We start from the raw sequence: 26,901 nt of genomic DNA on the forward strand, positions 1-26,901 counted from the left end.
CTTAGCTAAGTTTTTCCACATGTATAATTGTGTCATATTGCTCAGTCCAGCAAGCAGTTAATATGAGCCTCCTTCATAGGTTCTGCTGCAGAGCACATTGTTACATATTGCTTGCCACATCACCTGAGTGATGTTACTCTTTTTCCTATATTTTTGCCAACAAATTGGATGATGACATATACCTTGCTTCAGTTCACAGGTATGATGGTCAAATTTATATTGGGATTCAGCCAATATAAGATCTTTTGGTTGTCTTTGTTAGGTTTAGGGAAATAGGTAAAATCCTGGATTGCATATCTCTACAAAGCTCACAGAAGTTTACGACACTAATTTATATTGTATAAACTCCTAGGGTGGTACAGAGCATTTCCTAACAGTGTCCAGCAAGAAGTTAGGATTGGGGATCTCAATTACACACCCAGGTCAAAGTAAGAGTTGTCACCATCCCACATTTACAAAGCCCAGCTTCTGAGGCATAAAGCAAACACCATTTGCAGGTAATAAACTTCCTCTGACCCCTCAAGCAGGAGGCAGTTAAGCACTTGTGGTAGGACAAATGTTAGTCTTAGACCCATATAACTAAATAGAATAGTAAGATGAACTCCCCACATTCTTTGGACTTGCACCCTAATCTTTCTTGCTCCTGCAAAGAGACCCTGGCTGCCTTCAGCCAAACAATCTGAAGGAGTGGAAACTCTCAGGCCTTCCAAGGAGTTTGTGGCAATTACTATAACTGTCTTCAATATTTTTCCACCAGCCTGATTAAATTCCTACAGCATTATGCCATACAGCTGGGCCTAGCACTGAAGTTTCAAGACTTTTCTGTTAGGGCCCTGACTACAAGGAGAATATTGGAATATTGTTGTCTTGAGAATATTGGAATATTTTTATCTTAGGACAAATAAGGAGTGATGTCCAGGATCTCCTTCTCATATAAAGGTCACAGAAGATTACAACACTCACAAATATTTTATAACAAACTTGGGTTGTATAGAGAGTGTATTAACAAGGCCTAGCACACAGAGAAAATTACAAGTCTTATATGCATAGCCAGCTGACAGTAAGGACTTTCCCCATCAAAGATGGATGAAAGCAACTTTCCTACATGAAAACACATGTGTGGTACTCTAAATTTAATCCCTAGAACTTTATTCCATCATCACTGTGAAATAAATTTTTGCCAAACACTGGTGTGGTTTGACTCCTTAAGCTGGGTCAACCTTTTGACATATGACAGGGCATATTATTTATATGATATGGCTCTTCTTTTAGGGAAGTGCCTACTTGAATAGTGACATATTGCTAGGCCAAATATAATGTGATAGTGCTCTTTTGCCATGGCCATGCTTTCAAAAAGGCTTTGTGACATATCTCTGAGCCTATCACCTAGGTGACGTGACTTTCTTCTTGGCTCTATCCAAATGTGTTGGGAAACCAGTCCCACAGCACCCAGCAGGTACTCTGAGACTGGCAGAGACAAAGTAGTTAGAAAGAGACAGAATAAGCATTTAAAGGTGGGTCCAGGGGACCAGAGAGTCGGAGGCTTGCTCACGTCCCGGAACTCTCAGGATCCACCCAATTTATTGTTTTACAAGCTCTTTGTTCTTAGGGCAGTTGGGAGGGAGAGGAAGAGATGAGGAAAAGGATTAATTGGTGAAGGAGAACTCGTGAGTCATTCAATAAGATATATAGCAGTGGCAGTTTCTGTGAATTTCTTTGAGCAAAGACATGTGTCTAAACTACTTAAGATCTTTAACTTAGCAGAAGTCAAATGGATGGAAGCAGGTTTCAGGAGTAGTCAAGATATTTTACACTGTCCACATCTTCAAGAGAGTGTTATCTACCGGAAAAACCTGTGGAATGCCTCTCAGCAGTTATGCTGTCAAGATATAAAGACATGAAAACAGTAAGGAGACTTTTCTCCTCAGCGGCCACCCGTGGCTTCCCATGGGTGTCTCACAGAGGGGAGGCCAACGCACCGGGCACACCAGAAAGTTTCTTTCCCATGGGCCTCTTTTTTTGTCTTTATTATTATTATTATTATTATTATTATTATTTATTATTTTATTTTTATTTTTTATTTATTTATTTTTTTTGAGACAGAGTCTCGTTCTGTCGCCCAGGCTGGAGTGCAGTGGCCGGATCTCAGCTCACTGCAAGCTCCGCCTCCCGGGTTCCCGCCATTCTCCTGCCTCAGCCTCCTGAGTAGCTGGGACTACAGGCGCCCGCCACCGCGCCCGGCTAATGTTTTGTATTTTTAGTAGAAACGGGGTTTCACCGTGGTCTCGATCTCCTGACCTTGTGATCCGCCCGCCTCGGCCTCCCAAAGTGCTGGGATTACAGGCGTGAGCCACCGCGCCCGGCTATTATTTTTTATTAATATTTGCTATTGCTATCATGGCTCATTCACGGTGTCTGGTTTCTCTCCCAAGGTGCCGTACACATCTATAGACTACAGTAAACAGCATAAACATACACAAACCGAAGTAACATTTGCAATTGTTGATCCACCTATGGTTTTAATCCACTTTAAAGGATTGGTATGAGAAAGGCCATCAGCAGTTCTAGCAAGAATATCAGCTCCAGGCAACACGATGAGATGAGTCTGAGATGCCTCAAAAACTTGTTTTTTCAGTTTAGTAATATTTAATGTTAAATTAACTTCTTTTCCTGGTAGCTGATGTCTAATCATCTCCCAATGATGTTTGGTGGCATTATAAGAGACAGGAATAATACAAATTCACAAGTATTCCAGTCACATTGCATTTGAATTCTATGTCCCAACCTCATAATCCAATCTGTCATCCAAATTACTGTTTGATGGAGATCATAAATTTGATTTGCCAATTTTGATCCATTTCACTTTGGGAATTCCAAAACTTAGAAGAGTATTTCTTCCAACTATCCACAGAGCCTACAGTTTAAGTAGAAGAGTGCAAAGCAACACCAGCAGCCGCAGCAATAGCTGTGATAGCTATAACGTCCATGACGACGGCTATAAAAGTAAATATGAATCTCTTTGATCCACTAAATATTTATTTTAGTACTTCATTGATAGTATGTATGGAGGGAGAAGCCTCCCAAGGTCTATTGACAGAAACTGGTATCCAAACTCCTTCTCAGACCCTAACCAGTAAAATGCTATTATCTTTATTAAAGGTAGAATTAATGCAGGTAAAAAGATGACAACTATGATATGATATCGTTTGAGAGTCAGGTAGAATATTAAATTTTCCCACTGCCAACATAAAAGGAGGTTTAACAAAACTCTGTAATAGGACCATCCAATTAGAGGTCATGGCTACAACAAATCGAAGTTTTTTACTATGGGGCTCTGTTTTATATTCTCCTTTCCAAATCCAAATTGGCATTTCAGCCATCATTAATTTCCATAACTCTGGATGTTCTGGACTTATAATTAGATCAATCAGTTTTAGGCTTGGAGGAGCCATACTGTTCTCCTCCCACTGAACAGGGTAATTTGTTTCAATTCTTCTATTTAATTATGCTGCGTTATCTGGATAGTCATTTGCAAAAGGAGTCTCTCTACAATCTTCATGCTGTACAGTACAATTTACTGCAAAGCTTCCCCTAGGGGTCCAATCAATGATGATTCCATAGGAATTATTTTGCAGTACAGCAGTGCTGTTTGCAATACAATCTTCCCAGCTTAGCACACCTACCTTTCCAGATAATTTAGTGGCCTGCGTAGGGCAGGGCTCCTTATTATGTTTAAATTTATTAATCTGGTGATGTGTCATAACATCACTGTGCTCAAGGTATTTAATAGTGTTCAAAGATTGAAATGTTCTTTCACAGATTGCATGAATAGAGGTTTTGATCCATTATGTGCAGGGACATGAACCATCCAACTTTGTTTACTATCATTTAAACATCCTGCTGCCAGCCCCAGGCAGATGGGAGGAAAATGATAACCAATGGAAACATTCATTAACAGTCCTTCCTCCTCTGGATGAGTAAGAACTTTGTTATCTGTTGGTCCAGGCATCTAGACACTATCATTCACATAAACCTCCACCAGTGGGTCTAACGATGTAACAGGCCTAATCAGTGGTGGGAATTGGAAGTAGACCCAATAAGTGTAATTTTGATCTGCCTCAGCTCTTGAGAGAGTAATCGCCAGGGAGATTACTGCCATCATAGCTACCATTAGATTACCGGTGGTCAGAGACTTATTCTGAGACCTCAGATTCTCTTCTGCAATGTGGGCTTGTCTCTTCATCTGCCCCCAGGTTGGTGGAGTTGCTTGGCAAGTCTTACTGGTTTCCATCTGCTCAACAGAGGTGTTCATCTGAGCCATTTGAGGAACTGAGGGTGCGGGGATGTTCCAAGGTCTTTTACTCTTTCATGGATTCTGGCTCCTGGTACAGCTTAAGATGTCTTGTGGGTAACCAGAGAGAAAGCTGATTCTTTCCTGGTGAAATAAAAGCAAACCCTCAAACCCATGTAATAATTCTGCCCTTTTCCCAGGTTTTGATTCTGGTGTCCTCCCCCTACACATGTTTTCCCTTATTAGGATTTGTTTTTGACCTGTCATATGCTGCTCTGCTGCCATTATAACCTGATCTCTAGATAAATTCAAAAAATTTAAAGTAATAAAAGCAAATCATAGCTGCATATGGGGAGTAGAGTATTCTCTGGTTCCCCCCTCTGTCTTTTGTTTTTGCAATTGAGATTTTAAGGTTCGATTAGCCCATTCAACAATGGCTTGGGCTTGAGAATTATAGGGCATACCAGTACTGTGCTCAATGTGCCATTGTTGAAGGAATGCTTGTAAAGATTTATTACAATAGCCTGGGCCATTTTCTGTTTTAATTTTTTGTGGGATGCCCATGGCAGTGAAACAGGAAAGTGAATATCTTTTAATATGAGCAGCCACCTCACCTGTTTGGCAAGAGTCACCTAAAAAATGGGAAAGTGTATCTATAGTAACATGGACATATGAAAGTTTCCCAAATGAAGGTATGTGTGTTACATCCATTTGTCACAACATACTGAGGGTTAATCCCCAAGGGTTAACACCAGTTTCTTCATGTGGCAGTTGTAGTATCTGAAACTGAGGGCAATGTTGCACACAATGTCCTTTGCCTATCTCCAAGTAATTTTATATTTTGTTTAAGTTCTGCTGCATTAACATGTGTTAGGGAGTGAAAATCTTGGGCATTCGTAAAGCACAGTGGAAACTAGAACATCAGCTTGATCATTAGCCCTTACAAGGGGCCCAGGAAGATAAGTGTGTGCTTGAATGTGCATAATATAGAAAGAAAAACTGCTATCATGCACTGCCTTTTGTAAAGAAAAAACAGCTGACAGAATTCTTCATCCACAAGATATTTAACAAGTGCAGTTTCTATATATTGAGTGGCTTGAACAATATAAGCTAAATGAGAGACAAATATTACAGGTTGCTTAAAGTCTTCTAACACAGCTATAACCATCTGTAATTCAGTCCTCTGTGATGATTGAAAATCAATTTGAATAATTCTGTTTTTAGATCCTACATAATCTGCTTTTCCATTGCTAGAGCCATCTGTAAACTCCGTGACTTCTCCTTCCAATGGAGTACTCTGTGTAATTTTTGGAATGACCCATGTTGTTAGCTTTAAAAACTGAAAAATTTTGTTTATTGGATATTGATTGCCAAGAACTCCAGTGAAGCCAGCTAATTTTTTTTTTTTTTTTTTTTTTTTTTTTTTTGCTGTTTGATTGAATTAACAAAGGCTTGCTGAATCTGATTCATTGGCACTATAATCTTACCTGGATCTGAGCCACAGAGTTTAACAACTCTAAGGTGAGATTGCCCAGTCAAGACTGACATCTGATCCGCGTATACTGTGAGTGTTCTAACAGCATTGCAAGGCAGGAAAGACCATTCAACTAAGTCTTCACTCTGAACTACAACCCCTGTAGGAGAATGGAGAGTAGGGAACACAATGAACAGTAATGGTAAACCTGAGTCTATTCTATTAACTTAAGCCTGTTGTATTTTTTCTTCAATCATTTGTAATTCTTTGGCAGCCTCAGGAGTCAGTTCTCATTTACTATTGAGATCAGGTTCTCCTCTTAAAATGGAGAACAGATTAGACATAACATAGGTAGGGATTCCCAAAATATGTTGAATCCAATTGATATCCCCTGATAATTTTTGAAAATCATTTATAGTTTTCAGAGAGTCTTTTCAAATTTGAACCTTTTGGGGTTTAATTGCTCTTTCATGAACCTGCATTCCCAAATATTGAAAAGAAGTGGCAGTTTGAATTTTATCTGGTGCTATGATCAATCCAGTATTGGTTACCACCTCCTATGAATATGAATAACACTGGAAAAATCAGTCTCGATTTTCGGCCACACACAATATGCCATCCACATAATGAATTATATACAAATCAGGAAACTGATCTCTCACAGGTTGAACAGACCTCCTCCGCAAATGTTTGACAAATAGTAGGACTATTCAACATACCCTGTGTCAGGACTTTAGGACTTTCCAATGATATCTAGCTGTGCCTTGTTGTTCATAGCAGGAATAGTAAAAGCAAATTTCTCAAAATCAGACTTTGCTAGAGGGATATTAAAAAAGCAATCCTTCAAATCTCTAATTATTAATGGCCAGTCTCTAGGAATCATGATGGGGGATAGAAGCCCTGGCTGCAGGGCCCCCATCAGCTGGATGACTCCACTGACCACTGGTAAGTCGGTCAGCATGCACCATCTGTCAGTTTTTTTCTTTACTACAAACACTGGCAAATTCCATGGAGAAAATGTGGGTTCAATGTTTCCTTTGTTTAATTGCTCTTTGACTAATTCCTGAAAGGCCCCTAATTTTTCCTGAGAAAGCAGCTACTGCTCAAACCAAACAGGATTTTGGATCTTCCATTATAAGGGAATAGGACTTGGAGGCTCAACAGTGACTGCCCCTAAAAATGATAACCTAATCATTTTTCATCATTTTTTAAAGTATGGGTTCAATAATTCCCATCTCCTGTTTTCCTAGGCTTTTTTCCAGGAACATAGACCATGTTTGATATTATTTTTTGACTACCTTGACTGTACCCTGTTCTTGAGTAGGGTGTGAGGTGATTTGTTACATTGACATAACATTATCTATGAGGTGAGGGCACTTTACAAACTGTGCCCTATTTCTCTTGTCCTTTTGTTTTAGGAGAAAGTTAAATAGATAGAAACTGACCTGGATTACTCTGGTCTGAACTCAGATCATGTAGGACTTTAATCTTTGAACAAACAAACCCTTAATAGCTCTTACAACATTAGGACGTCCTCATCCAACATTGAGGTTGTAAACCCTGTTGTCGATATGGACTCCAGAATATAATTTTGCTGTTATCCCTAAGGTAACTAATTCCATTGATCAAATTGTTGAGTCAGTGTGTGTCAACTCGTCTAGACTGCTGTGGTCTTAGTTTAGGTTGTTCGAAGGTTGAATTATGCTCCAAGGTCACCCCAATCAAAATTTTGTATGCAGGGATAGTACACTAGGGCCTGTAGGCTTTTTTGAGATTTTACTTGCATTAATGAATTAACGCTCTTTTTATCTTATTTGTTTATATTCACCTCTTCATGGATAGGTCAACTTCACTGATAAAAAATGAGTGACAGCTGAACCCTTGTGTGGCCATGTATACAAGACCCTAGTTAGGGAACATATGTTAATACTACCTTTGAACAGTCAGGATTCAGCCGCCATTGAACTTATATCACTGGGCAGGTAATGTCTCTAATATTGGTAATGCTAAAGGGGATGTTTTGGTAAACAGGTGGGATAAGATTTGTCGAATTTCTTTTAGTTTTTGTAATATTTCCTTAAATCCATACTGTTTTGGATTAACAGTTTAAATAATAGGACCATTAATAATATATTGCTTATTAATATGAGGCTGCTAAATGTGAGTGGATTATTCCAGTCTGATATAAGCTTATGCATTGGAGAATACCTTCCTAATACTTATATTGACATAATTGCTTCTTAGGATATATACCGCTTGTTGTACTGCTAAATTATTCTTGAGCTCTTACATCTCATAAAATTTGTTGTGAAATTTTCTGGGTATAAAAAATGTAGTCCATTTCCTGCCAACTCTTGAGCTACATCTTGACCTAATATTTGTATGTGTATACTCGTGCTTACTCTATAACCTTTTTAGGGTTTGCTGAAGATGGTGGTATATAGGCTGGGGGCAAGAAGTGGTGAGGGATATTGGGGTGTATCAATTATAGAATAGGCTCCTCCAGAGGGATATAAAGCACCACCAAGTCCTTTGAGTCTTAAGCTGTTGCTTGCAGTATTCTGGTGAATGGTTTTATTAATGTAACATATACCCCTTCTGCATAACGTCTTAACTAGAAATAACTTTACACAGAGAACTATAGCAAGTCCCCCAAAACCTGATGAACTATTCAAGAACACCTAAAAGAGTGCACCCACCTATGTGGCAAAATAGTGGGCAGATTCCCGAGTAGCTGTGAAAAGCCTACTGAGCCTAGTGATAGCAGATTGTCCAATACAGAATCTTTGTTCAACTTTATTTATTTATTTATTTATTTATTTATTTATTTATTTATTTATTTATTTTTGTTGTTGTTGTTGAGACAGAGTCTCGCTTTGTCGCCCAGGCTGAAGTGCAGTGGCCGGATCTCAGCTCACTGCAAGCTCCGCCTCCTGGGTTCCCGCCATTCTCCTGCCTCAGCCTCCCCAGTAGCTGGGACTACAGGCGCCCGCCACCTCGCCCGGCTAGGTTTTTGTATTTTTTAGTAGAGACAGGGTTTCACCATGTTAGCCAGGATGGTCTCGATCTCCTGACCTGTGATCCGCCCGTCTCGGCCTCCCAAAGTGCTGGGATTACAGGCTTTCAACTTTAAACTTACCCACAGAATTACTTAATCTCCCTGCAAGTTTGTTAGTCTAAAGAGGGACAGCTTTTAAGATCTTAGGAAACAAACCTTCCCAAAGAGAGTAACAGATAGAATCTTAGTTCAACTTTAGACTTATCGCAGAATTACTTAATGTCTTGTAAGTGTGTTACTCTAAAGTAGAACAGGTCCTAAGACCTTAGGGAAGAACTTTCCTACATTAGAGTTTAGGGCTAAGCATAGTGGGGTATCAGATCCAAGTTTGGGTCTTAGCTATTTTGTATTCAGGATATTAAAGCTACCTTTGTCGTATACTTTACTTGGGCAGGAAGTTTTTGTTTGTTTGTTTGTTTGTTTTACAATTTATATGGAGTTTAGTTTTATTGAGGATAGACCTTACACACTCTTTATGCAGAGATCTAATAGCTTGGGTTGATCATATGGCCCCAGTAGCTGACATGAAATTGAACAACCATAAATATCAGTATAGTTTAATCTTTTATTTATTACTAAATACTCATCACTGTTGTTTCTTGTAGTGGTGTGGTTGAGTAAAGTGTTTTGAGCTGCATTTGTGCATGTTTGATATTTGTTTCTTTTGATCCAGGTGATTTAAAGGGCATTTTCACTGGGGCGGTGATCCTTGCATATGTGATCTTACTAAGACCTAATAGAAAGTCTAGGACCAAACCTATTTTTTATGGGGTTATGCAGACCCATCTAGACATTTTCAGTGTCTTGCTTTGAAATATTTAAGTTACATTAATCATATAAATACTTGAGACTAAAATTAGCATATGAAAGGAAAGAAGTAAATATAAATAGGTTTTTACACTTCTGGGAATTCAAGGTCTTTAAAGTTCAATTAGAAGAGATGTGATTGAGAGGATTATTCATAATTAGAATGTAATTGATTTAGGGTATAATAAATGGGGGAGAGCTTTTAGAAGGATATATTTATGGTGTTATATTAGTATTACAGTGGAAGTTTAGATATTGTGTTTATTATATAAAATGGAGAGTTGATTTGGGAGGCCTTAAGATTTTTAGGAATATTACATCAATCAAGGAGTAGTTGTTTGGGTATTCACAGTTAAAGTATGATTTTGGGACTCTGACTGGGTTGCATTTTAGTCTTTTGTTTTGGTATTTGGTAACAGTACATTTACCTAGGTTGGCAGTAAAGTCAAAGATGGAGGGAGGAGAAGTTTGTGCATTTAATCAGAAATAGTAAATTTAAAGTGTGCTTACATGCATGAGTATACATGCGTGAGCATACATGCCTATTGTTTGTTATGTCCTTCAGGAATTAATTAAGAACTTATGGTTATTATGCTGCCAGAATATTTAATATATGCTCAGCTTCTACAGTTGATTTGGCAGGAATCAAATCTGAGCTCATCTACAGCTGATTCAGCAGGGACCAGGCATTCCCCAATGGTGAGTGATAGCATACCCCAAAGTTAAAAATACAAAATGAACAATAGTGCTCTCCTGACTGTTTAATAAGGGGTAGTCAGTAGTCTACTGAGATGTGTTATTTCAGGGTGATGTGTGAGCAATGTTAGTTTAATGGACCTGAAGTAAGAAACAGATGCCAGGCATAGTTTCAAAATAGTCACTCCCAAGTGTTTTGGCCCAGAGCAAGGAGAACAGTACTCCTGAGTGTGATGATGATTTCACAGAGGGTGGTAGATTTAGAGACCAGAATTTGGAAGGGATATCTGTGTTGACAAGTGATTGCTTGACTGAAATATGCTATTTCCAATGAATGAATATATGCATCATGTAATATTAAGGATATATATTAGGATTTACTATTCATATGGATTAGATTTGTATTGGACAGTCAATAATAGATGTACCATAGGTGACTAAAGGAATGTTAATACATGCTTATACATTTATGGACAAGATTTGTAATGTATCCTCATCTATGAATTTACTATGTACCCACTAAACAATTATAGTACTATATATTATTCATGCGAGTTAGCAGTAATGCACAAAGTACACGCAAAGCACTAAGGTGTTGGTGCTAGTTGGTTAAAACTGACATAGTAGTTACAGCGTGTGCTGTGAAAAAAATCAGAGAGTAGTTTAATTAGAATTTTAGCTTTGGGTGTTGACAGTGAGGCAAGAATTCTTTTTCCTTGGGTGGTTCTGGGGAGGCAATTCTCCATTTCTGGTTTGCAAGACTAGAGTATTAAATTATACTACAATAGCCTTTTCATTTAAGTAATTTATTTTCAGTTAGTGAGGTGAGCATGGTGTAGAAGTACACGATAGGTGTTGTCTACCTGATGGCAAAAAAAGTGTATCCAACTGGCTACCTTTTGATACATGTGAGTGTAAACAGGTAATCCACTCAATTCAAAATAGGCATTGACTTAGTGGCTGGAATATTTTGCTTTGTTGTTTAGATTTGTGAAGTAAGGAAAAAACTGCTAGAGTGAGATTGGAGAATACCTGAGTCAGTATGCTTCCTAGTTTGTTAGAGATAAATCATAAGGCTGTATGAAAACAAAAAGTACCATTCTGACTTAATAGAGAGTGGATTATTACAGGGGTTGATTAAAGTGTAATTATCTGAGTTGCTCAGGAGTTCAGACTAAAATAGTACTAGAGTTATTAGAAAAAGGATAAGAAAAATTAAACCTAGAATATCTTTGATTTTATACTAAGGGTGGAAAGTGATTTTTTTGGGGGGTCTGAAGAAACACTTCAAGGGTTGTTAGATCCTGTTTCATGTAAGAATAATAGGTGAACAGTTGATAGAGTTGTAATGTTGAAGGGAAAGTTGAAATGGAAGGCAAAAAATTGTGTAAGGTTGGCTTTGTCAACTGAGAGTCCACCTCAGATTCATTATACAAGTTCACTTCCAATATATGGAATGGCTGACAGTAGATTTCTAATTACTGTAGTGCCTCAGAATGATATGTGGCCTCATGGGAGCACGTAGCCTAATAACACTGTTGCTATAGTTTCAAATAGGAGGGTAAAGCCAATATTTCAGATTCTTAGGAATAGAAATGATCCATAATATAAACCTCAACCAACACGTGTGAAGAGGCAAATGAAAAATATTGAAGCATCATTGGCCTGAAAATAGCATATATTTCAGTTGTAGTTTATATCTGAGCTGAAGAAAAGGCACTTGAGGTGTCTGAGGTGTCTGAGGTGTCCATGGCCAAAAATAATCCTTTAATGATCTGGAAAATTAGGCAGTCACCAAGAATTGACCTGAAGTTTTATCATGTAGAAATGTTAGATGGTGTGGGAATATCAATGAGTGAGTAGTTAATGATTTCTATTAGCAGATGTGTGTTAGGGTATTGGTCATTTGAGTTCTTACAGTTGTTGAAGTACAACAATGCTTCTTCATATCATTTGTCATGGTTATCATCCATGTGAGAATAGTGGCATTTTTACTAAGTATTCTCTTTTTTATAGAGTTTGTAGGTTTTTCTTTGAATCTTTCTCCTATTTATGGAAACCTGGGGCTAATTATTAATGATGCTGTGGGTTGTGGTATTGTGTTGAATTTTGGTGAGGGTTTCATGGGGTTAATAGTCTTTTTGATTTATTTGGGTTGTATGATGGTTGTTTTTTGGTTGTACTATGGCTATGGCTATTGAGGAATATCCTGAAACATGAGGTTAAAATATTGATATTTGAGGGACTTTATTATTAGAATTATCAATAGAGATTATGTTGGTTTGATGAATAGTTGAGTATGATGGCGTGTTGGTCACAATTGATTTTTTTTTTTTTTTTTTTTTTTTTTGAGAGGGAGTCTCGCTCTGTCTCCCAGGCTGCAGTGCAGTGGCACAATCTCAGCTTACTGTAAGCTTCACCTCCTGGGTTCACGCCATTCTCCTTCTTGGCCTACTGAATATCTGGGACTACAGATACCCACCATAATGCCTGGTTAAAGTTTTTTTTGTATTTTTTTTTTTAGTAGGAACAGGGTTTCATTGTGTTAGCCAGGGTGGTCTCGATCTCCTGACCTCATGATCTATCCACCTCAGCCTCGCAAAGTGCTAGGATAACAACTGTGAGCCACTGCGCCTGGCCACAATTGATTTTAATAGCGTAGAGAGTTGGATAATTTTTGAGGGTAAGGGAGCGGGGTTTATGCATGAGGATTCTGTGGGTGTGGCAATCTCATCCAGGAGATGGAGATGTAGGCCAAGAACTCAGGTATTGAGATTTTTGGCTTAAACTCTTTCCTGTGGGTGAATTGTGACATATGGCTTTGTTAAAATCATAATAATGTAACTCTTCTCCCTGGGCCCTGACAGTAGGGGATTTTATCACATATCTCTGGGCCTATAACCTAGGTGATTTGTCTTTCTTGCCTGTACCCTGCCCACAGAGGAAATTGTGAAATATCATTTGAAATAACATATAGGTAATGTGACTCCTCTCTCCTGCCTGGGTCTTGCTCACCAAAAAAAAAAGTGACATACCGCTGATTGCAAAACGTAGGTGTTGTGACTCTCCTTCATATTCTAGACCCTGCCAAGAGAGGGTTATTACATATTGCAGAGATCAGCACCTAGGTGGTGTGATTGTCCTCTTTTTCTCATTCCCTAACTATAGCGGACATGGTGACATACTACTTAAGGCTTTACCCAGGTAATGTGACTCTTCTGACTAGGCCCAGCTTACAAATGAGATAATATTGTATCACTGAGTCAGCACCAAGGTGATGTGACTCTCCTGCCTTTTCCCTTCTCACAGTTGAAATTTTGACATACACCTGGGTTAAGCACACATGCAGAATAATAACTCTCATATCTAGACTCAGTCAGTAGAGATATTTTCACTCTCATAGGAAGTCTCACGGCCACGGGAAAAGTCCTGAGTTTTTTTACTTGTGTAAATTTCACAAAGGATTATAACATTCAGGTATATCATAGAAAGCCGTAGTGGTACTAATAGTGTCATAACAGAGACCAGCAATGAGGTGAGAATGTGACTCTCATATGCACACCTAGCTGATGCGATTGTCGTTGTATCACATGAACAGGGCCTTGAAATAAGGTACTAAATCTCCCACATAAAAAGCAGTTGAAGGCTGAAACATTACTCTCATACATGGATATGAATCATAGGTGGTTTGGTAACATTTGAACCATGATTCAGCACACTGTGTTGCTGTCACTCCCCTACTGGAACACAAACTTCAAGTGGGATTAGGGGTCTATGCATAGATCTCGCCCATTTTTGAGATTCTGGCTCATTTACTTTGACCCAATTTATAGAAAGTTTTGACTCACGTACAAAAAACCAGGACTTGTGTGGGATGTGAAACTTATTTCTGAACCTTTCTGAGAGTGCCAGGTAACTTCACCAAGCACATGAATAATTAGACTGTCTTTTCTAGGCCCAGACCACAGATGAAATTATGCCATATGAGAAAAAAGCATCTAAGCAATATATATAACACTTTCCGTAGCTGTGCCTACAATGAGCGCTTTTATATGTCAATGGGACCGTCACCCAGGTGATATGAATTATCTGCCTGAAATATGCTTACAAAAAGAATTGTGTTCTGTATTAGGGTTTATCACATAAGGAATGTGACTCCTTTCTACAGCTTTGGCCCTGCACTTACAGTGCATTGAGACACATAACTGGATACTTCACCCAGGTAATGTAATTCTTTTTGGGCTCTGCCAAAAGGAAGCATTGTAAAATATCACTTGGCTCAGTACCTAGGTGATGTTTCTTTGCTTTTGCCTGGGCCCTGACCACAGGGAGATTGTTGTATATTGCTAGAACCAGCTCCAAGTTGAGGTCACTCTCCAGCCTTGCCACTGCACATAAAGGCCATTGTGACATATATGTAGGCCACTTACCTAGGTGAAATGAATCTCCTCCCTTGCCAAAGTCCTGTCTACAGAGGGGGTTTTTAAATTTCACTGAAATTAGCATCCAGGTGATGTGACACTATTCTGCCGGGGTCAGTCCCACAAGGTGGGTTGTAATATCTCACTGGATACACACCCATGTAGGTGATGTGTCTTTCTTGCCTTCTCCCTGCTCATGGGTGACATTGCACCGTGTAACTGAGAATATAACAAAAGCCTAATATCAACTCATATGGCTGGAGCCAGGACAAGTGCGGGATTGTGACTCTTATTCTTAACCTTTGTACAAGTATAATTGTGAAATCTACCTTTGCCCAGCTCCTGAATGATTAAATAATTCTGCATAGGCATAGCTGACAAATGAGATTTTGACAAATACCCGGTGAATCACCTTGTTTATTTGACTGTTCTATCTTAACATGTGTTCGCGGGGGGAATTGTATCATATTTCTGGACCAATCATCTATGTTACATGGCTCTCCTATCCTGATTCCTTTGATAATTGTAGCTTTTCTAAACACTGCATCAAAATGATATTACTCTCTTTCTTGAGCCCTGTCAACAGGAGGCATTGTGACATATTTTTGGGCCCATCATTAATGTGATATGACTCTCCTTTCCTGGCAGGACAATGCCCACAAGGGACATTGTGCCACAGAACTGGACCTAACAAACAAGTTATGTGGTATTTTTTACAGAAACCTGCATACAAAGAGAATATTGGAATATTTCTGGCTCAGCATTTACATGATGTGTCTGTTCTGCCTGCTTCATGACCACAGAGGAAATTGGAACATACACCTAGCCATAGTTTATAGGCATGATAATGACTCTTTTATGTGGACTCAGCCAATAGAGGATATTTTGACTCATACCTAGGTTTAGGGACTTGTGTGATGTCCTGGATTACCTTGTACAAAGGTCACAAAGTATCACAACACTCAAATGTATTTCACAAAGTCTTTGGGTTATATAGACAGAGTCAAATCAGGACTTAGCACACAGGTGAAAGAGTGAGTCTTGTATGTACACCTAGCTGACTCTAAGGACTTTCCTCATATCCTATGGATGAAACAGTCACACATGAAAACAGGACATGTGTGGTACTGTAAATCTAATCTTTGGAGTTTTCTAACAATGTAATTGAAATATAAATATTTGCCAAGCATCTGTGCAATTTGGCTCTCCAGACGTTTCAGCCCATATATGGTATTGTGATATTTACCCAGGCCAACCTCCAGCAGATGTCTCTCCTGCCTGTATCTTTCTCTCAGTAAGGATTGTAACATATTACTAGATATAGCACCCAGGTTATGTAACATTATTGCCTGCACGATGTCCATCAAAATTATTGTAACATATGTCAGTGTCCACCTCATAGGTTATGTAACTGTCCTCTCTGGAATGAGCCCTTCACAAAGAAATAAGTGACATGTTTCAAGACCAGGCACACAGGTGAGGGAACTCTTTTGCCAGAGCCATGCCCAAAGAAGGACAATATGACATATCTCTGGGCCTATCACCTAGGTAATGTGGCTCTCCTGATTGGGCCCTGCCACCCTTGTAAGTGACAAATTTCCACATCAGGTACACAGTTGATGGTACTCTTTTGCCAGGGCTATGCTTCAGAGAGGACATTGTGATATATCTCTGTGCCAATTGCCTAGGTGAAGTGACTTCTTCCTTGGGCCCTACCCACATGTTCAGCAATATGTCACAATCTCTCTGATGGTCATGGCCCTGACAAGAGAGAAGAAACATCCTGGGTGCTGAGCTGGTGATATGTCACAAAGCATTATACTTGCAGAAACACCCCCCCACCAAAAAAAAAAAAAAAGAGTCACATCATCTGGTTTCAATACCCAATGATGTGTTAAAATATCCAATAAGTGCAGGATCAAGGCAGTAGAAGAAAGTCTTATCACTTACATGATGGACCTAGATCAAATCCAAAATGCATTTTGTCAGCAGGGTTTAGGCCAAGATTTACATCAGCTGGGTGCTGTTCTCACTGATATATACAAGTGCCCTATGTTGCATTGCCAAACAAGGTGTTGTACATTGCTTAGGTGCTTGGGGCATGTATGTTACAATTTCAACTCTGGGCCTGGAAAGCAGAGTCAAAACACTCAGATGCTAGGCAAAGTTACACTTTTTAATCACACATTTGAATGTGTTCAAAATAATTGTCAGTCTTACACAAGTCCTGGCTTCGGGTATGAGGGTCAACACCTCCTATGAGTTAGGTCGAAGTACAGGAATCACAGTCTTAACAATGGGCAAGATGCATGTATACAGCCCCAATCCCACTTGAGATTGTGTTCCAGTAGGAGTATCAAAGCACCACAAGTCAGTTGAATCCTGGTTCAAATGTCACCAAACCGCTGTGGGTCAGATTCATGTATGAGAGTAACAATTTCAAGCTTTGACTAGTTATGTGTGTAAAATTTAGTGCCTCTTTCGTAGGCTCTGTTCATGTGTGACAATTACAATTGTGTCAGTAAGGTGTGCATTCAAGAGTCACAGTTGCGCTTGGTTGCTGGTGCCTGTTATAAAACTCTTTGTACCACTCAGGTTTTATGTAATATGCCTGAGCAGCATACTTTTCTGTGAATTCTTACATGTGGGGGATCTAGGACTTTAACCATGGCCATAAGAGTGGCTGAGACTCAAAAATATCTCTTTCAGGTCTGGGTATAAGAGTTATTATTATGCATATAAGCTTAATCCATGTATATGTCAAAATTTCACCTTTGCATAGAGAAAAGGCAAAAGAGACACATCATCTGATTGCTGAGCCAGGGATAAATAATAATCTCCTTTGTAGGCATGATCAGTTAGAAGAGTCATATTACCTGGGTACAGTCTGAAATAATATGTCATCAAGCCCAATGAACACACGGTTTAAAAAAATAGTGCAGGCCAGGCGCGGTAGCTCAAGCCTGTAATCCCAGCACTTTGGGAGGCCGAGACGGGCGGATCACGAGGTCAGGAGATCGAGACCGTCCTGGTTAACATGGTGAAACCCCGTCTCTATTAAAAAATACAAAAAAACAGCTGGGCGAGGTGGCGCCTGTAGTCCCAGCTACTCGGGAGGCTGAGGCAGGAGAATGGCATGAACCCGGGAGGCGGAGCTTGCAGTGAGCTGAGATCCGGCCACTGCACTCCAGCCTGGGCAACAGAGTGAGACTGCCTCTCAAAAAAAAAAAAAAAAAAATAGTGCATACTCACATCCTCTATATGCTGGGCTCAGCAGTATATAATAATTCCCTTCATTGGCATGGTTCACAATAAAGAGAAAAATCACAACCCCTAGGTTTTGCACTCAGTGATACGTCACAATTTCTTAAGTGGGCAGGATCCAGACAAGAGAGGAGAGTCACATTACCTCGATGCTATGCCAAGAGATATGTCACAGTCTCCCCTCTTACCAAGGCATTGGCAGGAGAGACATATCGCCTAACTAATAGGCTCAGAGATACGTGATAATATCTCCTGTTGACAGGGCCTAGAAAAAAAGAGTGACATTATTATAATTTCAACCCAGGGATATGTAACAAAGTACCCATGGAAAGAAATTTGATCCACGAAGTTTCAATACCTGGGTAGCAGGCTCAGTGATATGACACAATCTCCTTATCTTTGAGGGTGACACCTTCATCTTTAGCTGAGAACGTAAATCACAGTCAAAATCTCACATGTGCACTGGGCCAATGTATGACACTCTCCACAACATCTGAGGGCTTTATTAGACCTGCAAGACAGTTGCAAACCTCTCTGAGGACTACATGCTCATATGAACTCACAATCTTACAAATTTCCTTAAACTCAGGTTTGATGGTCAATACCTCTTTTACAGGCAGGGTTAAGGCAGAAGACCCATTATTATGCATTTGTATGGATCCAAAAATGAGTCACCATTGCACCTGTGGCAAGATCCACATATAAATGTCACAATTCCAATTTTGTTCTGTATTCCCTTGTTACACTCTGGACCACAACAGTGGGCTTTGTAAATGTGGGATGGTGACAATTTTTAATTTTTCTGGATGTGTGATTGAGACTCCCAACCTGAACTATTTCTTGGCCCCTGTTATTAAACTCTCTTCCACAAAATATAAGTTAGTTTTGTAATCTTAGCTTTGTACATATATGCAACCAAAAACCTTACCTATTGCCCTAAGCCTAATGATGAGAGGCAAAACATCTCCTATTGGCTGAATCCCAATAAAAGTTTGATCATCATGCCTTTGAACTGAAGCAAATATATGTCATAACACATATGTGGGCAGAAAACTAGGCAGGACGGTATCATCATTTAGATGCTGTGCCAGGCAATATGTCAAAATGCCTTGTCTAGGGAGGAAATAGAAAATCAGGTCACGTTAACTGGGTGGCAGACCCAAAATATGACACTATTTCAGATGTGGAAAAAACTCAGCCAAGTTATGAGAGCCAAAACATATATAATGGACCCAAGATATGTTAAAATACCTTTGGTGGTTTCAGCATGGGCAGGAGAGTCACATAATAGGGGTGTTGGGCCCAGCAATGTGCAACATGTGATAATTTCCTCTTTATGCAAAACCCAGGCAGAAGAGTAACATCATCTGGGTGCTGGGTCCTGGAAAAGGTCAAAAGTTCTTTTGTGTGGGTATGGTTCATGGAAAAGAGGAGAGAGATATATCCTGAGCGCTGGGCTCAGCAATATGTAAAAAAAAAATCCTATTGTGAATACCAAGGCATAAAGAGTCACATCACTTAGGTCATAGAGTCTGGGGCATATCCCAGTGTCTCTAGTACGCAGGGGTCAGGCAGACAAGGAGAGCTATATCACCTAGGTGCCTGGCTAGGAACATGTCACAATGTAACATGTGGGCAGAGACCAGGCAGAAGAGACACATCACGTGGGTGCTGGGTTCTGAGATATGTCATAAGGCTCTCTTAGAACAGCACTCAGGCAAGACAGTGATCACCTAGGTGCAGGTTCTTTGCTTATGCTGCAATGCTTCATGTGGGTAGGGTCCAAGGAAGGAGTTACTTCACCTAAGTTACAGACCCAGAGATATGTCACAATGTTCTCCATGAAGCACAGATCTGGTAAAAGAGTACCCTCAACTCTAAGCCTGATCTTGCAATGTCACTGTCCTCCTTTTTTGCAGGGACCATTCCAGAGAGAAGAGTTACATCACCTATGAGGTGTACACAAAAATATGTGACAATAATTTTTGTAGGCATGTCAGAGGCAAATACGTAACATCACCTGGGTGCTAGGTCCAATGATACGTTACAATCTCTACTGAGACAAAGTTCTAGGCAGCAGAGTCACAACACCTTGAGGTTGGCCTAGGTAGATATCACAGTTCCATATATGGGCTGGAACTTTTCTGGAGAGTCACATTACACAGCTGCTTGGCAAAGATTTATATCAAAATGACATTGTCAGAAAATGTCAAAGGTGAGATTTACAATACCACACATATCCTGTTTCATTTTGACAATTTGCTTCATTCTTCTGAGATGTTCTTGCTGTCAGATAGGTATGCACACAAGACTCACAAATCCACTAATACGCTGAGCCCCACTTTGACTCTGTCTGTACAACCCAAAGACTTTGAAAAATATGTGTGTGCATTATAATCTTTGGTGACTTTAGTACAAGAAGTGATCCAGGATAGCAGACATGACCCTAAATGTAGTTATGAGTCAAAATATTGTATATTGGCTGAGTCCACATATAAGAGTCATTACCATGACTGTGAGTCATGCCTAGGTATATGTTACAATTCTCTCTGTGGTTATGAAAAATTCAGAACAGCCATATCACCTGAATTCTGGACCAGAAATATTCCAACATTCTCTTTGTAGGCAGGGTCTTGTCAAAAATGTCACATAAATGTGTGCTAGAGCCAGCTCTTTGATACAATGTCATCTGTGGGCAGTGTCCAGGTCAGAGAGGGGAATCATATCACCTAAATGATGGGCCAAAAATTATGTCATATTGCCTCCTGTAGAGGGGTCCCAGGCAAGAGATATATATCATTTCGATGCAGTGTTTAGAAATGCGAAAATTACCAAAGGAAGCAGTGTACAGTCAGAAGAAGAGACTCATGTAACTTAGATGATGGGTCCAGAAATACATTACAACCCCCCTGAGGACATTGGTAAAATAGCACAGTCAAATCCCCAAAGTACTTGGCCCAAGTATCTGTCAAAATCTCATTTGGGGGCTATACCTAGGAAGAATTATTAAATCACTCAGGAATTGGACAAAGGTGTATGTCACATTTATACTTGTGGAAAGTTTTAAGATTAAGGGTGACCATCCTGCACATGTTCTGGATCCTAGCATATGAGTTGTTATTAGGCTTTTGTTATGGTCTCAAGTACATGGAAAAATATCACCTGTGGCCATAGAGAATGCAAGAAATCACATCACCTATGTAGGTGTGGGTCCCGTGAGATATCACAATCCACCTTGTGAAAAGGAACCTGGCAGAAGAGTCACATCAGCTAGATGCTGGTTTCAGTGATATATCAAAACCCTATCTGTAGGAAGTACTTCGTAAAGAGAGGAGATTCAATGCACCTAGGCAATTTGCCTAGATGTATGTCAAAATGATCCTTATGTGCAGTACCAATGCTGGAGAGTGACTTCTCATTGGTGCTGGTTACAGCAATATGTCACAATCTCCTTAGGGTCAGGGCACAGGCAAAAGTGAAGAAACATTCCGTATGTGCTCAGCCCAGTGATATGTTACAACGCTTCCTGTTGGCAGAAACCAAGAAGAAAAATCGCATCAGCTGGGTGCAGTAACCACTTATGTGTCACAATGTATTGTTAAATGCAGTGCCAAGCCAGTAGAAAGACATGACATAACTTTCATGATGAACCTAGATATAAGACAATTATCTTTGTAGGCAGGTTTCAGGCGAATAATTTGCATCACCTAGGTGATGGTCCCAGTGGTATAAAAAGTGATTTTTTTGGGCAGACCCATGGAAAGTCTTATATACTGCTTAGGTGCTTCTTCCACATACAGAACAATTCCATCTACAGTTTAAGCCAAGAAAAGAGAGTCAAGTTATTTATGTGCTGGAGAAAGTTACATGTTCAAATCACACTCTCACAAAGGTTCAGAAAACAGTTTCATATCCCAAACAAGTCCTGGTATCGTGTATGTCGGTCAGCTATTTCTATAAGTTGGGTCAAAGTAGAGGAGTCCCTATCTCAACAAAGGACAAGATCCATGTATAAAAGCCCCAATCCCAATTAAAGATTGTGTTCCTGTAAGTGAGTCAGAGCATCACAGACATGCTGAATCATGGTTTAAATGTTTACAAACCACCTGTGAATCAGATCCGTGTGTGATATAGCTATTTCAACCTTTGGCTTCTTTTTATATATAAGATTTTGTACCTCATTCCTAGGGTCTGTTAGTGTTTTAGAATGACAATCTTTTAGCTAGGTGTGCATACAAGAGTCACATTCTCATCTGGCTGCTGGTCTCTGTTATGAAAATCTTTGTACCATTAAAGCTATATTTGATATACCTGAGTGTTATAATCCTTCCTGAATTTCATACAAGTGAAAAATCCTGGACTTTACCCATGGCCATGAGACTGGTTGTGAGAGTCAAAATATCTCTACTGGCTGAGTCCAGGTATGACAGTTGTTATTGTACATGTATATTTAACCTGGGTATATGTCACAATTTTACTTGTGAGCAGGCACAAGGCAGGAGAATCACACCACCTGGGTGTTGAGCCAGTAATATAGAATAATTTCATTCATAGGCTGGAGTTGGTCAGAAAAGTCACATCACCTGGGTACGGCCTCAAATAGTATGTCACCAAGCCTACTATAGACAGGGAAAAGAAAAAGCAGAGTGTACCACCACCTAGGTGCTGGGCTCTTCAATATGTAATAAACCAGACTGGAGAGTTACATCACAATAGTTCTGGGTTCAGCAATATGCAACATGTCATAATTTTCTCTTATGCAGAACCCAGGCAGAAGAGAACATCATCTGGGTGCTGGGCCCTGCAATAAGCCAATTTTTTGGGGGGCACATTGTGCAGGAAAGAGGAGAGTCACAAATCCTGAGTGCTGGGCTCAGCAATGTGTTAAAATCCTCCTATTGTGAAGGTCGAGGCAGAAATAGAGGGTCACATAACTTAGGTCATGGGCTCAGAGATATGTCCCATTGTCCCCAGTAGGCAGGGCTCTGGAAGATGAAGAGAGTCATATTACCTAAGTGCTTCCCTATAAATATTTTACAGTGTAGCATGTGGGCAAAGACCACACAGAAGAGCCACATCACTTAAGTGTTGCATCCAGAGATATATCCTAAGGCTCTCTTAGGACAGCACTCTGGTAAGAGAGTTACATCACCTAGGGGCAGGTTCTCTGCTTATGGCACAATGCTTCATGTGGGTCGGACCCAAGGAGGGAGTCATTTCACCCAGGTAATAGGCACAGATGTATGTCACAATGTCTTCTGTGAAGCATAGACCATTGCCTTTGTGCCTGGCCTAGAATGTTCCTGTGTCGGCCACTTGAAAGGTCCCATGGCCCAGACCCACTGAGGCCTGAGTCATCAAACACGAGGCCTGCAATAAAGGATTTTATTAAAAAAAAAAGAAAAGAAAAGAAATATGTCATTCTCCAGGTTGGCATGGCCCAAGCAGGAGAGCCACATAAGCTAGGTGGTAGGCCCCATTATATGTCACAATGTTCTCATTGAGGTATGGCTTTGTCAAAAGTATACCCTCACCTATATGCCTGACCTTACAATATGTTACTATTCTTCCTTTGTGCAGGGCCCACTTCAGAGAGTAGAGTTATATCACCTATGACATGAACACAGAAATATTTCACAATAATTTTATTGAGCATGGGGCAGGCAAGAATGTAACATCACTTGGATAATAGATCCAGAGATATGTCACAATCCTTACTGAGAGAAAAGCCCAGGCAGGAGAGTCACATCACCTTGAGGTTGGCCTAGGTAGATATCACAATCCAATATGTGGACTGAAACAAATCTGGAGGTCAAATTATACAGGTGCTTGGCAAACATCTATATTACAATCACACCAATAGAAAATTACACAGGTGAGATTTATGATATCACCCGCATGTCCTGTTTTTGTGTGTGACACTTGGCTTCATCCATGTGAGATGATGACAGTGCTTACTGTGAGCGGGGGGGGCGGCGCATACAAGACTTACAATTTCACCTATGTGCTGAGCCCTGCATTGACTCTGTATAATCCAAAGAATTCATAAAATACATGTGAATGTTGTAATCTTTTGTAACCTTTGAACAAGAAGGTAATCCAGGACATCATGCATGTTTCTAAATCTAGTTATAAGAGTTAAAATATCTTTCTTAGACTGAGTCTACATATGAAAGTGATTATCATGCCTGTAAGTCATGCCTAGGTGCATGTTAAAATTCCTTTTATGGTATGAATAGCTACATTACTTAAATGCTGGGCCAAAATTGTTCTAATATTCTCTTTGTCAGCAGGGTCCTGTCAGAAATGTCACACAACTTGTGTGGTAGATTTAGCTCTGTGCCACAATGTCCCTTGTGGGTAGTGTCCAGGCAAAAAGGGAGAATCATACACCTAAACGATGGGCCCCAAAATAGGTCACAATGCCAGCTGTTGGCAGGGCCTGGGCAATACAATCAAATCATTTGGATGCAGTGTTTGGAAATCCTAAAATTACCAAAGAAAATAAGTTACAGGCAGGAGAAGAGAATCATGTAACCTAGATTATGGATCCAGAAATAATTTACAACCCCGCCACCCCCGAGGACCTTGTTAAGATAGCAGAGTCAAATCACCATGGTGCTTGGCATAGGTATGTGTCAAAATCTCATTTATGGGCTATAACTTGTCAGACTGATTAAAACACTCAGAATCTGGGCAAAGCTATATGTCACAATTACACTTGTGGAAAGATATAAAAACAAGAATCACCATACTGCACATGTTGTGGTTTGACACATGAGTTGTTACTAGGCTTTTGTTATGATCTCAAGTATATGGCACAATATCACCTGTGGCCAGAGAGAAGGTAAGAAAGTCACATCACCTATATGAGTGCAGGTCCACTGAGATGGCACAATCCATCAAGGGCATGAACCTGACAGAAGAACCACATCACCTGGATTCTGGTTGCAGTGATATATCAAACCCCCTCTGTTGACAGGCATTTGGCAAGAGAGAAGACTCACTTCACCTAGGCAATTGGCCTAGATACTTGTCACAATACCCCTTATATGCAGTACCAAGGCTGGAGAGTGACCTCACTTTCATGGTGGGCCCAGAAATATGTCACAATCTTCCTGTAGCCAGGGCCCAGGCTAAAGCAAAACAAACAAACAAACAAACAAAAACATATAGGTGCTGAGCCAAGTGATATATTATATTGCTTCCTGTTGGCAGAACACAAAAAGGATTGCATCACCTGGGGCAGCATAGAGTTATGTGTCACAATGCACTATAAATGCAGGGCAGTAGCAGTAGGAAAAAGTCAAATCACTTATATAATGGGCGTAGATGTAAGACACACTCCTCTTTGTCAGTAGGTTTTGAGCAGATAATTCACAACACCTGGGTAATAATCCAAGTGGTATATAAATATTCCCTTTTTAGGGAGAGCCCCAGAAAGTGTTATATATTGTGTAGACGTTTCTTCCATATATGGCACTATTGTATCTGTGGTATGAACCTAGAAAAGAGAGTCTAATTATTCATGTGCTGGCCAAAGTTACCTGTCCCAGTCACACTCTCAGAAAAGTTCAGAAATAAGTCCCACATCCCACACAAGTCCTGGTTTTATGTATATGAGTTAATTCTTTCTAAGTTGGGTTAAAGTAGAGGAACCACAATCTCAACAATGGGCAACATCTAAGTACAAGAGTTCCAATTCCACGTAAAGATTGTGTTTCAGTTGGGAGTCACAGCACCACACTGAATTATGGTTCAATGTTACCACACCACCTGTGGATCAGATCCATGTATAAGAGTAATTATTTCAACCTTTGACTGCTTTTTTTTTGTGAGATTTAGTATCTCATTCCTACACCATGTTATTATTTTATCTATTTCCCAACTTTTTGTTATTGGATCTCTCCACCAAACCAGTTGTTCAGTTGTCTTTGCAGCTATTTTCTGTAGATGCAGTTCAGCTGCTGATAGCTACTGGACTTTAGGGAGGCTCCAAGAATTTAAGGTCAATAATGCTAGATTCAGTTGCATATGTGGGGTCCCATAGTTCCTGTCTCCCTGCTTCTGCTTTTGTAATTGCCATTTTAGGGAGACACCCATATGTTCCACAAAGTCTGGTCTTTGTGAATTATATGGGATGCCAGTTATATGTTTAGTATTCCATTGAGAGACAGATGTAGTAATAGTTTGACTAGTATATCCTGGGGCATTGTCCATTTTAATCAAAGCTGGAATGCCCGTGTTTCCGAGGCACTGCAGAAGATTCCATTCAACAGAGGCAGAAGATTCCCTTGTTTGACAGGTAACCCAAACAAAGTGAGAAAATGTATCTCCACACACATGCACATAGGCCAATATACCAAAAGAAGAAACATGAGTGACATTCATTTTCCAAAGACAGTTTGGTTCCAATCCATGGGGGTTAATGACCCCAGTAAAGGATGGAGAATGAATCATTTGGCAGGTTGGGCATTGTTGAATAATGGCTTTAGCCTCTTTCCAAATAATATTATATCTTCATCTAAGACCAGAGGCATTTACATGAGTCAAAGTGTGAAAGTGTTTAGCATTAAATAATGCTATGGCAGCTAAGTGGTCAGCCACTTTTTTCCCTGTAGTTAAAGGCCCTGGAAGGGGTGTATGAGTTCTAATATGGATGATGTAAAGGGCTACATTCTATTCCTAACTGTGGTTTGTAACTGGGTAAACAAAAAGTCATCAATTGTTCATTTGTATGAAATCGTAACTGAACATTTTCAATTAATTGTGTGAAATGAATCATATATGAAGAATCATAAATTACATTGGCAGCCATCTCAAAAGCAGTCAGCACCTAAATTATAGTTACAAGCTCTACCTTTTGAGCTGAAGTATAGGGATTCTTGAA

At 39.8% G+C, this 26,901-nt stretch overlaps 1 long non-coding RNA gene across 2 annotated transcripts in view; it reads left to right on the forward strand.

Annotated features, from left to right (window-relative positions):
- The first annotated feature begins 1,430 nt into the window (after positions 1-1,430).
- The window catches only part of LOC139360990 (uncharacterized), a 63,031-nt gene continuing 37,560 nt past the window's right edge, over positions 1,431-26,901 (forward strand). The window contains exons 1-4 of one of the 2 annotated variants that reach the window (XR_011618575.1): positions 1,431-1,514; positions 2,912-3,003; positions 5,742-5,812; positions 7,608-7,747. This is a non-coding gene — a long non-coding RNA (uncharacterized lncRNA). Of the gene's footprint in view, positions 1,515-1,641; positions 1,907-2,911; positions 3,004-5,741; positions 5,813-7,607; positions 7,748-26,901 lie in introns of those variants that run through there. The other variant, XR_011618576.1, reaches the window with a different exon arrangement.

The sequence above is a fragment of the Macaca nemestrina genome, chromosome Y (genome assembly GCF_043159975.1).
Source record: "Macaca nemestrina isolate mMacNem1 chromosome Y, mMacNem.hap1, whole genome shotgun sequence".
Lineage (NCBI taxonomy): Eukaryota > Metazoa > Chordata > Mammalia > Primates > Cercopithecidae > Macaca > Macaca nemestrina.